A 13,008-nucleotide genomic window follows, 5' to 3' on the forward strand; every position below is an offset into this window, starting at 1 on the left:
TGGCGTTGCGGTGAGCTGTGGTGTAGGTTGCAGACGCGGCTCGAATCCCGCATTGCTGTGGCTCTGGTGTAGGCCAGTGGCTACACCTCCGATGAGACCCCTAGTCTGGGAATCTCCATATGCCGCGGGAGTGGCCTAAGAAATGACAAAAAAAAAAAAAAAAGGCTTATTTTATGTCAAGAAAGCCATGCCCTGTTGTATTTCTCCCAGGACCCCCTACTTACAGCCCCTGACATGATTCTGGTTCCCACTTGGTATCCCTGACTCTGTGCTCTAGTTCTGCCGGATGGTCCTCCTTTATGATGCGAGGTCCCGGAAGGAAGCTGGGCTCAGTCACTGGAAGCCCTCCTGTTCCTGTCCCTCCAGTCTCCAGCAGCAGCAGCCAGTGAAGCCACCCTCCGGCTTCCTCACCACCCTCTGCTTGGCCTTTTTGCAATTCCAACAACCTCTGACTGGCCTCCTCTGTTGCCTTGCTTCTCAAACTTTTTGGATTTAGGATTCCTTTACATTCTTACATATCTTTTGTGATCTTGTCGTTTATCATAAGAATATAGTCGTTTTTTTTTATTCCCGTGAAAAACAAGGAGCACAGAGCTTGGAATTTCCTAACAGAGAGCTAAAGGTGTCCTTTGGAATGGTAATTTCAGAGGTGAGTTTCGGAAAGTCCCTAAGGATGGGGGCTGGTTGCCTAGTTTTTTTGGTTTTTTTTTGTTTTTTTGTCTTTTCTAGGGCCACTTCCCGCGGCATATGAAGGTTCCCAGGCTAGGGGTTGAATCGGAGCTGTAGCCACCGGTCTACACCAGAGCCACAGCAACGTGGGGATCCGAGCTGCGTCTGCGACCTACACCACAGCTCACCGCAACGCCGGCTCCTTAACCCACTGAGCAAGGGCAGGGATTGAACCCGAAACCTCATAGTTCCTGGTTGGATTCGTTAACCGCTGCGCCATGACGGGAACTCCTGGTTGCCTAGTTTTGCTCGTGGTCCAGATAGACAGGCTATGCCAAACCATAAATACCACTCACAACCAAATGAGTGTCAGGGGAGTTCCCGTCGTGGTGCAGTGGTTAACGAATCCAACCAGGAACTATGAGGTTGCGGGTTCGGTCCCTGCCCTTGCTCAGTGGGTTAACGATCCGGCATTGCCCTGAGCTGTGGTGTAGGTTGCAGACGCGGCTCGGATCCCGCGTTGCTGTGTCTCTGGCATAGGCTGGTGGCTACAGCTCCAATTAGACCCCTAGCCTGGGAACCTCCATATGCCGTGGGAGCGGCCCAAAGAAATAGCCAAAAGACAAAAAAAAAAAAAAAAAAGAATGTCAGGGGTTCTACTTGACGCTTCTAGGCTACTTCCAACTTGCGAGGCTATCACCTTAAATATGATCTAAGAGGATGGTGCATGGACAATGCCTTATCACCTCTGCCCACATCCCATTGGTCGGGACTCCCCAAACCTAGCTGCTGCAAGGGTGCCTGGGAAATGTAGTCTTGCTGTGTGCCTAGGAAGCAAAGCTGAAGCTGTCCTATGAATACACTGATCATGTGTCTCTGCCTCACCAATGTACAAACGTTCCCAGTGAGGTACTAGGCTATTTGCTCCTTATAGATAGGGGTTCTTTAGTACAATCTATCCTTCTCCATGAAGGCAGTAATTGCAGTAACTGACTATTCCATTCTAGACCCACAGGAAAAGACCGTCCTCTGTTAACGTCATGATCCAGGGTGGGATCATCTCTCCTCCCCTGCATCCTCATCCTAGGAAACAAATGGGCCATCTCCTGACTTTAGACTTTACACGTGGATACAGACTTTGACCTTTAAACAGCAGATGCTCTTTTGATCCAGAGTGGAGCTAAGGGGAAGTTTGAGAGGCAGAGGAATAGAGCAGAAATTGCCCCGAACTGTAAGGCAAGACAGAGGTCCTTTAATTTAGGAAGCTGAGATGGATCCCAATAGCCAGAAACACAGGGCATAGAATCAGGGTCTTATTAGCTAAGTAATTTTCACCTGAAAAAGGAAGACCTACTTTGTAGATTTATTGTAAGTATTAAATTAAATAGCATGTATAAAGCACTTGGCACAATACTTGTTGCAATGTAAAAGATTAATGGAGTTCCCTGGTGGTGCAGCAGGTTAAGGATCTGGTGGTGTCACTGCTGTGGCTCAGATTGCTACTGTGGCATGAATTCAGTCCCCAGCCCCTGAACTTCCACATGCCATGATCATAGCAAAAAAAAAAAAAAAAAAAATTAACAAGTGGTAGTTATTTTAGTTAATTCTGTCATTTGATGTTATTGTCCTATTGTTTTGTGCAGTGATATACCTTGAGTGCCTTGGAAAGTGCTGGCACCTAGTAGGGCCTCAAAAAATAGTGTCCAATGAATGAATAAATGAATTCTAAGCCCTGTCAAGGACAGGCAATGTGATATTTTGTTGTTGTTGTTGTTTTGGTTTTTAGGGCCGTACTCACGGCATGTAGAAGATCCCAGGCTAGGAGTTTCTGTCGTGGCATAGTGGTTAATGAATCCGACTAAGAAGCATGAGGTTTCGGGTTTGATCCCTGGCCTTGCTCAGTGGGTTAAGGATCTGGCATTGCCATGAGCTGTGGTATGAGTCGCAGATGTGGCTCGGCGTTGCTGTGGCTCTGGCGTACAGCTCCCTAGCCTGGGAACCTCCATATGCCGAGCGAGAGGCTCAAAAAAAGGCAAAAAGACAAAAAAAGAAGAAAAAAAAAGAAGTTCCCAGGCCAGAGGTTGAATCGGAGCTGTAGCGGCTGTGACCTACAGCTAGCTCACGGCAACACTGGATCCTTAACCTACTGAGCAAGGCCAGGGATTGAACCTGCAACCTCATGGAAACTAGTCAAATTCGCTTCCACTGAGCCATGATGGGAACTCCTTTTTTTTTTTTTTTTTTTTCCAGGCAAAGTGATCTTGAACAAATGATTTCACCTGTCTAGGACTCAGCCTGCCCTGCCATAAATAAGAGCATGAGAACAGGACCAGCCTGGTCATTCCCAGGGCCAGCCGCTGTGTCAGCAGAGGAACCCTGGCCACCAAAAAGTGGTGCTAGGGGACAGAAGAAGTGAACTCAGTGCTCCGGACCAAAGGAATGTGGGCTATGGTGGAGCGGGACTCTATGCCAAGGGTGCAGCAAGGTCTCTGCCTGAGAAGGTAAGGCAAGCATTAGGGCTTGAGCCCAGGGCCCCATACCCCCCAAACCTCCTTCTGCTTCTCTGACTCCCCAGGGTTTAAAAAAAAGCAGTTGCAGAAACGAAGAGGGCTCTCCCCAGTTCCAGGTTCCCAGCTGTTTGTCCAGAAACCTTCCCAACACAAAGCCTGGGCGCTGCCCTGTGTTCAGTCACCAGGGCCTGAGGCATGGAAATGAATATTTGGCCTCACTCATTAACTATGATGCACTGGGCACTGGTCTAAGTGCTGGGACATAGTTAGCAATGAATATACTGGTCTCCGCCCTCATTCAAGACAGGTGGTCCCTTTCAGGTGGTTCTCAGTACCACAAAGAAAAGCAAAGCAGCTGGGGCAGGGAAGGGAGATTGGTCCACCCATGTCATCCTCTCCTGGGCCCAGATGTGATGCGGGGACTGCCCCCTGGGGAAGAGAGAGAAGGGAAGGGAAAAGGAAGAGACGAAGCAGTTCTCGGAGTTGAGGGGGTGCTGTGGGGTCCTGGCACAGGCAGCCTCAGCCTGCTCTGGTTAGCTGAGCCCTGTCAGGGCCAAGAGCCTCTGCTCTCCTGGGGCTCACCTTGAGTTTGTCCCCTCTGCCTCCAGGCTTTTATCCAGGGGGCCTCCTGCCCTGAGCCTGTGAGCTTGTGAGAGTCTGGGTGGGGCCCCAGGGGAGGCTCTGAAGGACAGAGATGGACACCCCCAGAGTGACAGCTGAACATGAACCCACCAATGCCCCAAGGTGCCCTGGTTGGGATTATTTGTTTCTGATGAAAGGGTGAAAACACAACAGTATTTTTCCTGGAAATCAGATCCCCTCCCCCACCCCCGGCCCCCACCAACCACCTGCCCTGAGGCAGCTGTCATTTTGAGAGGACTGGGTGTGCTAGGCCTCCAGGACTGCTCCCCAGCCCCGCAGGGCCTGCCTGTCAATGAGCTCAGGAAAAAGCTCAACCCCAGGGATCAGTGAGTCACCACAGCTTGACAGTGACTGCCACCCAGCCCCGACAGAGCAGACATGGAAGCTGAAGCGGGGCTGCTCTGAAGACAGGGCGTGGCGGAGAAACGGGCTGTGGCTCTACGTGGTGTCACCCAGCGCGGTCCCAGGTGGCCGCCCTTTGCTCCACCTCCACCTCGCAGTGGCCAAGTCAAACTTGTAGGCTCCTTTGTCCGTTGAAGTCTTCCCAGATTCTCCCACCTGGAGGGGCACGATTTGCTTATTCATCCATTTATCAGCAGACATTTATTGACCCTTCCAGGTAGCAGTGGATACAGAAAACTAAAACAATCCTTCCTTTAAGAGGATCCAGGGAGTTCCCAACATGGCTCAGCAGAAGCAAATCTGACAGCATCCATGAGGACACGGGTTCCATCCCTGGCCTCCTCGCTCAGTGGGTTAAGGATCCGGCGTTGCCGTGAGCTGTGGTGTAGGTCGCAGATGTGGTTCAGATCTGGCGTGGCTGTGGCTGTGGTGTAGGCCGGCAGCTACAGCTCTGACTGGACCCCTAGCCTGGGACCCTCCCTAAGCCGCAGAGGCCCTCCCAGTTCCTCCCTCCCCCAGTTCCTCCCTTTTGCCTCCGGTGCATTCCCCATCTGGTTATCAAATTGTGGGGAAGGAGAGGTGGGTGAAAAGGATAACAAATTTCAGACGTGGTGGAAGGTATCAGAGATGGAAGTAAGCTCACCACTGTCCTAGTTTTAGCACTGAAAGTCCCACATCCCCCAAATCCTTTGGTCCTGAGTGAACCAGGAGTTGGTCACCCTGGAAAAGAGACAAGAAAAAGAGGTGAGGAAGCGAGGGCGAACTGATCTACTAACCTCCTTGTTGGGGGGAGGGCACTAAACCCACCATGCTCCCAGCCCCACTGTCACCCCCGTCCTGATTACCCCTGGGCCCTTGTCATGTGTCCCTGACTTGGAGCCTCCCCACGGCCCCCCAGCCAGGCTGCACCCCTTCCTTGCAGGGCACGCTGGAACTCCATGCCCCTTGCCCAGATAGAGTGCTTCTGGCCTCCTGCCTTTTTCTTGTCGCACAGGCTCCAGTGGAGCTGTGTCTCCAAGCAGCTGTCTTTAACCCCTTCCTGTCCAGCACACCAGCCTACTCCCTGCACTCACCCACCCCTTCACTCGCATCCAGCCCCCCTACTGTTGCCTTGAACAGAGAGGGGTTCAAGGTGGCTTACACTATGACAGTATGGCTCTCTGCATCTTCCCCTCCGAGAGAAGACCTCTGCAGCTCCCACCCGACCCCGGCAAGGTAGGGGCAGGAGAGACAGCAATGTTGTGCCACCAATGCCACGCGTCCGCCAGACACCATGTCCGCCCGCGAGCCACCAGTCAGGCTCAATGCCGCCTCTGTTGCGAGGTTGCTAGTGAAAAGCCCCTGTGTTGTGGCTCCCGGCTCCAGTGAGGTCCTCGATACAAGGTCTCCATTCATGCCAGGCTGGCCCTCCTCGGCCACACAGGGAGCCCCTGCTCCCTGAGGAAAGCTGCCAGGAGTAGGGAGCATCTTCCCCTCAGCTCCACACGGGGCGGCACATGCTGCCCGGGTTCCCTCGCTCCGCCCAGCGCCGCCTGCAGCCTGGGAAATCCGGGGCACAGGGCAGCAGGGCCCGGGAGTGTATGCAGGCAGCTGGGCCTCTCGGGAGCCCATACCTTTCTGTCAACAGCCATCCAAGCTCCTGGCGGCTGTGCCATGTCAAGGAGAGGACAGGCACAGCAAAGCATACAGAAGCAGCTTCCTTTTTGCCTCTTGCAGGGAGCAAAGGGAAGAAGCATTGCAAGGTACCTACCCCTACTGACTGAATGGGGCTGCTGCCCAAGACAGCAAGTTAGAGAGACAGTGGATTGGCTTTTGAAGCCCATGCAGCATGACAAATCCAGTGCTACTGAAACCCAGCAGACTTGAGGGTGGCAGGGTACAAAAGCCTTTCCATGGTCCCTGTTTCTTTTTTTTTTTTTTTTTCTTTTTTTTTGGGGGGGCCACAGTTGAGGCATATGGACGTTCCCAGGCTAGGAGTCAAATGGGAGCTGCAGTTGCCAGCCTACACCATAGCCACAGCAACGCAGATCCTTAACCCACTGAGCAAGGAGGCCATGGATCAAATCTACATCCTAATGGATACTAGTCGGGTTCGTAACCCCCTGAGCCACAATGGGAACTCCCAGTCTCTTGTTTGTAGGAAAAAGGCTTAACTTCCTAGACCTTCCCTGAGTTCCAAAAGGACCCATTCCAACAGTTACTAATTCCCGGGAGCGAGGGATTGCAGAAACAAAAGCAAGGCAGTCAAGAAACTATAGTGCAGTGATGGGGCAGTATCCTGGTTCCTCCTCAGCGGATATACAGAACAATCTGAAACAGATATCTCTGAGTTCTTCTCCTGCAACTCGGGCCCCCAGCTGGGTGGAGGGTGATAACTTCAGGCTGAACACAAGCCCCTGGACCCCGCTGGCCAGAACTAGAAGGCTGATGATTGACATTCCTGGTGATATGAAGAAAGTAACACACCCTGCATCCTTCACCCAAAATTTGTCTTTTAAAAACTCTTCCCTGAAACCCACGAGGGAGCCTTTTTAGCACAAGCTGCTGGTCCTCCTTGCTTGGCTCATGCAGTAAACATTTTTCTGCTCCCAAATCTGATATTTCGGTGGGCCTCACTGTGCCTCAGGCACCGGACCTTGGGTTCCATAGCCCTGCTCTGCAGAGCACTCCTGCAGGGGTTCTCAAACCGGATCACGCAACAGAATGATCTGGAGGGCGTGTTCCCGTGCAGCTTGCCGCCCAGCCTCCAATCAGTGATGCGCTAGGGTGGGGGCGGGGCCTGGGCAGCCACACTCCTGACCAGTTCCCAGGTGATGCCGATGCTCTGCTCGTTTTGTGGAGCGCTGGGAGAGGGTCTCCCCTGACCTCAAGGAGGTTGTGAATCATTCGGGTCCAATGTACGCCTGAGTTCCCCAAGACAATGCCAAAGCCAAAACTATCATGAATGCAGTGCAGACTAAACACCTTGGGATTGAGAGCATGTGGGAAAGAGAGGGGGCATTTGTTGCGTGCTTACCAGCATGCGCTTGTCATCTCCCATGATCATCATGAAGACATATAAGGTGCATAGTCACGTTCCCGTTTCACAGAGGAGGAAAAAAAAGGGGGGGACTTCAAGATCTGTCGCTTCCCTGAGGGTAAGCAGCTAACAGAGTAGCAGACTACTCAGGGCTCGGAGGCCAGATATGCCAGCTACCAAGCAGGGAGGTGGGGCTGGTCAGGGAAAAGTGACTCGAGCAAGGTGGTGAATGTGATAGCAGGTGTCGACTTAAAAAATGCACAACCTGGAGTTCCCGTCGTGGCGCAGTGGTTAACGAATCCGACTAGGAACCATGAGGTTGCGGGTTCGGTCCCTGCCCTTGCTCAGTGGGTTAATGATCCGGCGTTGCCCTGAGCTGTGGTGTAGGTTGCAGACGCGGCTCGGATCCCGCGTTGCTGTGGCTCTGGCGTAGGCCAGCGGCTCCAGCTCCGATTCGACCCCTAGCCTGGGAACCTCCATATCCTGCAGGAGCGGCCCAAGAAATGGCAAAAAAAAAAAAGACAAAAAAAAAAAAAATGCACAACCTGAAAGTTGAGAGTTAAGTTTTATTTGGGGCAAAATTAGGATTTAAGCCAGGGAGACAGCCTCTCAGTTAGTCCTGAGAAACCCCTCCTGAGGTGGTGAGGGAGGAGCTAGGATACCTAGGAGTCTTTGCCACAGAGGGCAGGTAGCAGGGCTCACGGAAATCATTCCTTTGAAAGGCACCTCCACTATCAGGGCCAGTATCCTGAGTTTTCCCAGCTTGCAGGACTCACCAGCTCTCATCCTGGCAGTGACTGCATTCACAGATGACCGTGGCATTCTTTTAGTCTTAACTACAGACTGGGCGGCAATATTTCAGTTAGCTCCGAAATACTGCCCCAAGAGGAAAAGGGGGGATATCAGGATATAAAAATGAGAGGGAGGTGTGTGAAGCCATACATACATACATTTTACAAAAGTTTGTTGCTGGTCTCCTCAAGGTTACTGCAGATATCACCATGAAGGATTTTAGTGTTTTTCTAGATATGAGGAGAGGCAAGAATTGGGCACATAAAATCTCCTAAAAACATCTGATTATCTGAAGACCTGTTCTTCCAGTTTTCCAGAGCGCAGAATTTCACTCCTGATTTCCGCCCTGCGCACCACTCCAGGGGTGCCGCGGGTTGGCAGCTGCAGAGGCTCATGATTTAATCCATGTAGAGGCTGATGGCAAGTGCTAGCCCACGCAACTCCACTTCACACAGTGAAGGAGGAGCAGGGAGCGTGTGAGATGCCATGTTGATACCGGAAAGATGATACCAGAATCCAGATTCTTGTTCACGGCCGTCGAAGAATGAACTCCGGGAACACACAGGCAGCAAGCAAGCAAGCAAAGTCTTTATTACAGGAAGGCAAATAGCTCCCAGGGCTGCTGGGAAGGGGGAGAAGAGCCCCCTTCTTTATTGTCCTATAGTGATTTTTATCTCTTAAGATGGGAAGGGGCACCAACGTGGGGTCCAGAAAGATGTGGTTTTCTCCCATTGGCCTTGTTCAATTGCCTACATCAGTCCTTGTCCAATAGGCGTTTTAGAGTTGGAAATGTCCCCATAAGTTTTATGGTTTCTTTGTCCTTTTCTTTGCTTAAACTAAGTCCCCATTCCTCTCATTGCCTTTCTGTCAGCTGAGGGGTGGGCTAGAGATTAAGGTCCTTGTGGGGGAAGGCGCATTTCCTATGGTAAACAAGGCGTGTGGAGAAGGCACACTTCCTATAATAAAACAAGGCCTGTGGGGATGTGAAGCCCTAGAGCCCTGAAGCCACAAATGTTGATCCATGGCCATATCAAAGAATGTATCCAGAGCCCATGCTCCTACGCTGACTCCCTGAGTTAATATTCTGCCTCAGTATTGAAATGGGAGTTGGGGGGAGGCGAGGACAGGAGGTGCCCTCCGTATTGGGTGAGTCAAGGAGGTGAGAACTGTTTAGGGGGACGAGTGGGACAAGGGGTGGGTGAGGGCGGCCATGTTGAAGGACAATGGCGGCCGGTGGGGTGGGGGTGAGTTGTAGAGACTGGGAAGAGGGGACCCTTTCCCAGCCTTTCTTGACTCCCTGTGATGCCCAGGAAGCTCACTGCCTTTTGTTCAGCCTCCAAAGAGGAAGGAGAAAAGAACCCTAAGCCACATGTGGGCTCCTCTTAAAGGCCTGGGTCAGAGCGTGAAAATGTTCCCAGTGCCCTGGAGCAGGTGGGGCGCAGGCCTCTCCTCCACCCACCAAGGCACAGGCGGTGCCCGCGAGGGGCAAGGAGGCAGAGCCACTCCCCAGGCCACCCTACCCTCTGGGTTCACAGAAGTATCTTCTTACATGGGCTCAAGAGCAGGAGGCTGAGCGGGGAGATTCCTAATTTCATTTCTCCTTGGATAGGAGCTTTTAGTGAGTGGGCAGCCAGCCAGGAGGAGAAAGCTGCCATTCCCATGGGCAGCGCCCCTGGAGCTGAGCCAGAGGGTGGGGGAGATGCTGCTTGAAGGAGGTGCTTTAGAAATTCCTCACATTTTTTGGCCTTTGTCTCTGGGCATTGAGATGGAGATCCGGGTAAGAGTTCCCAGTCTCTCCTTTGCTTTCAAAAGGAAGATCCTAGCAGAGAGCAGAAAGAATTCCGTGGCTATTTTCTCATCTCAAAGAACAAATGCGTCCTTTGGGGGTAGTGGGTACGGTGGGGGAGACCGGTTTTCTTAAGCTCTTCTTCCTGCATTTCCCTCTCTCCCCTCTGGCCCCGGCCCCAGGCCTGGGTCATCAAGGATGTTGGTGTGATGCCGCTTTCAGAGAAGAGCTGGCCTCCAGGACTCTGGCTTCCAGGGCAGCGTCCAGAGTCCCCCTGTGCTTGCAGACACAACTGGGAGTGAGGGCACCTGGGTCCTGACAGCGCTGCAAGTTCTCAGGCCAACTACTGGGGACCTGATGTGGATCCCTGCCCCTCCCAACTCAGAAAAGAGTTTGGACTTGCCCTCCCCCTTCCCATCCCCAGAGTGGGCAGGGCACCAAAGGGGACAGGCCAGGCCAGGCCACGTTCAGCGTAGGAACAGCATTCGTTAGGGACACCGTGGCTGGGCCCCATTAAAGGATCACCCAGACGCCACGCCCCCAACGGCCAGGAATTTCAGATTCCATGTACCAGGGTCCAGCCAGGCTTTGGCAGTTGTTGTGAGCAGATCCCTCCGTTACCAATTTGAGATCTGCATCCTTTCTTTCCTCTGCTGAACTGGTGCCCCTCTCACCAGATGCCGTTTTGCATCCAAATCAACTGATTGGGAGTTCCCATTGTGGCTCAGCGGTAATAACCCAACTAATATCCATGAGGAGGCGAGTTCCATCCCTGGCCTCGCGCAGTGAGTTAAGGATCCAGCATTGCCGTGAACTGTGACGTAGCTCACAAATGCGGTTCCAATCCCGCATTGCTATGGCTGTGGTGTAGGCCAGCAGCTATAGCTCCGATTTGACCCCTAGCCTGGGAACCTCCATATGCTGTGGATTCGGCCCTAAAAAGCAAAAAACAAAAAGTCAACCGATTGAGGAGCAGCTGGGGGAGAAGGGGGAGTGGGGGGAGGGGGCTCATATCCCAGTTTGCCCCTAGATACCATCAGTTGACTTTCTCAGTTCACGCCTTTCCTGATTTCTGGACTCCAGATCAACTATGCTCTGAAATACTTGAGTTACTGTATCCCTCTTGTGACCAAAATGAAGTCTTTTTTTTTTTTTAGGGCTGCACTCACAGCATATGGTGCTTCTCAGGCTAGGGGTTGAATCAGAGCTACAGCTGCTGGCCTACACCACAGCCACAGCAACGCCAGATCCAAGCCAAGTCTGCTACCTACACCACAGCTCATGGCAATGCTGGATGCTTAACCCACTGATCGAGGCCAGGGATGGAACCCAAAACCTCTTGGTCCCTAATCAGATTCATTTCCACTGTGTCACGACAGGACCTCCCTAAAATGAAGTCTTCATGAAGGGACAGCCGGCCCCAAAGGAGAAGAGATTCCACAGATAAAATGAAGCAGAAACTTTTTTGACAGTTCCCCGGCACTTTCTCAACCAACCTCTCTCAGAGACCCTGGGGCCTGTTGTCAGGTTTTGCCTGCCTCCCCGCCCCAGCCTTCCCATAGAATTGATCTAAAAGGTAAAAGAAAGAAACTGACCTAAGAGAGGTAAAAAGAAAACAGACCTAAGTTACCAGCCGCCATCGGTAAATAAGTTTGTCAGATCACCACTAAAGCATTGCGTGGCCTCAGGCAAATCACTTAACTTCTGAGTGGCAGTTTTCTCCTCTGAAGAATGAAAGGAGCAGACAAGAAGAACTGAAGGGACCTCATGTCCGAGGTCCCTTCCAGACATGACGGCCTAAGTGAGAGCGCCACATCTTAGCCCGGAGACAATTCACCCCTTCCCCTTTCAGCGGTTCAGGTGCTGGCCCTCCCTCCAGGACTGACTGTGTATCCAGATCCGGATCCTTCGTGGTCTCAATCCAGTATCCAGTTCCTTCGTGGTCTCAACTCCCTTATAGGTGGCTGTGCAGGGAGACCCACAGGCAGAGAACGGCCACCCATCCGAAACCAAGCAGGACCCTTGGGGCCCTCTTGGGTACTGTGTCGTTCCCCCCCCCCCCCGCCCTGTTTCTTGTTTATAGGAAATAAGTTTCCTCAGCTTCCTAGACCTTCCCTGAGTTCCAGAGGGCAGATTCCAACAGTTGCTAAGGAGGAAAGTAAGAGAATGAAGAAACAAAAGATGAGCAGTCAGGAAATAAGAGTGCAGCAGTGGGGTGAGGTCTGGGTTCTGCTCAAGGAATATACATGACAACATATCTAGGAATTCTTCTGCAGGAACTAAGGTCCCCACCCAGGTGGAAGATGGGAAATTCCGGCTGAGCACCAGAGTCCTGGAACTCTCCCTGTTACCTCACCACCAACCAATCCAAAGAGTCATACACCCTGCAGCCCTCACCTCAAATTTTGGTTATAAAAACTTCTTCCCTGGAAACCACTGGAGAGTTTGGTTTTGGGGGGGTCACAAGCTACCTGTTCTCCTTGCTTAGTCCTGCAATAGAACTTTCTGTGCTCCAAACTCCAACATTTTGGTTTGTTGGGTCTCACTGTGCGTTGGGCACATGACCAAGCATTCAGTAACACTTTTGTGCAATAGCTCCCCAACCAGACTGGTCATTTCTCCAGACACTGAAAGGTATCACGGTGTTTGATGAAGCAGGTGGGGGTCCCTCCAGAGTGCTGGGGCCACAGACTGAAACAGACACTTAGAACTCATCTGGAATCTGGCAGCTGCTTCAAAAGCATGTCTAGCATGTCTACACCTGCTTTGGGGGGGGGGTTGTTTTTTGCTTCTCAACTTCAAGGAATATATTTTCCACTGAAAAGGGATTATATTGAATTGCCTAGCCATAGCACTCACCCTCTCCTCTCCTGAAGGTGAGCTTGGCAATCACTTTACTGTGATAGCCTGAACATCCAGAGAGATGGTTCTTTTCTTCTTTTTGTGCTAGACTGCTTCACCCTCCTGCATGCAGTGTTCACTTCCACTACCCTTGAACTACCAGCTCTCTTCAGAGTTCTCCTTGTTTCAGTGGATGCGAGTATGCCCCAAGGTGTGTTGTGTTTCTTTCTTTTTTCTTTTTTTTTTTTAATATTTATTTATTTATTTATTTATTTATTTATTTATTTATTTATTGTCTTTTTCTATGGCCGCACCTGGGGCATGTGGAGATTCCCAGGCAAGGGGTC

The 13,008-nt window shown here is 51.8% G+C and overlaps 2 long non-coding RNA genes across 2 annotated transcripts; one reads left to right on the top strand and one right to left on the bottom strand.

Moving 5' to 3' along the window:
* Positions 382-12,561, top strand: LOC106508206. Its single transcript, XR_001304837.2, has 3 exons — positions 382-649; positions 2,920-3,170; positions 11,200-12,561. It is a non-coding gene; the product is annotated as an uncharacterized LOC106508206 (long non-coding RNA).
* On the bottom strand, positions 3,169-6,119 carry LOC110257585. The gene is made up of 3 exons (XR_002340406.1): positions 5,365-6,119; positions 4,867-4,943; positions 3,169-4,379 (listed from the first exon to the last, which is right to left on the bottom strand). It is a non-coding gene; the product is annotated as an uncharacterized LOC110257585 (long non-coding RNA).

The sequence above is a fragment of the Sus scrofa genome, chromosome 18, assembly GCF_000003025.6.
Source record: "Sus scrofa isolate TJ Tabasco breed Duroc chromosome 18, Sscrofa11.1, whole genome shotgun sequence".
NCBI classification, from domain to species: Eukaryota; Metazoa; Chordata; class Mammalia; order Artiodactyla; family Suidae; genus Sus; species Sus scrofa.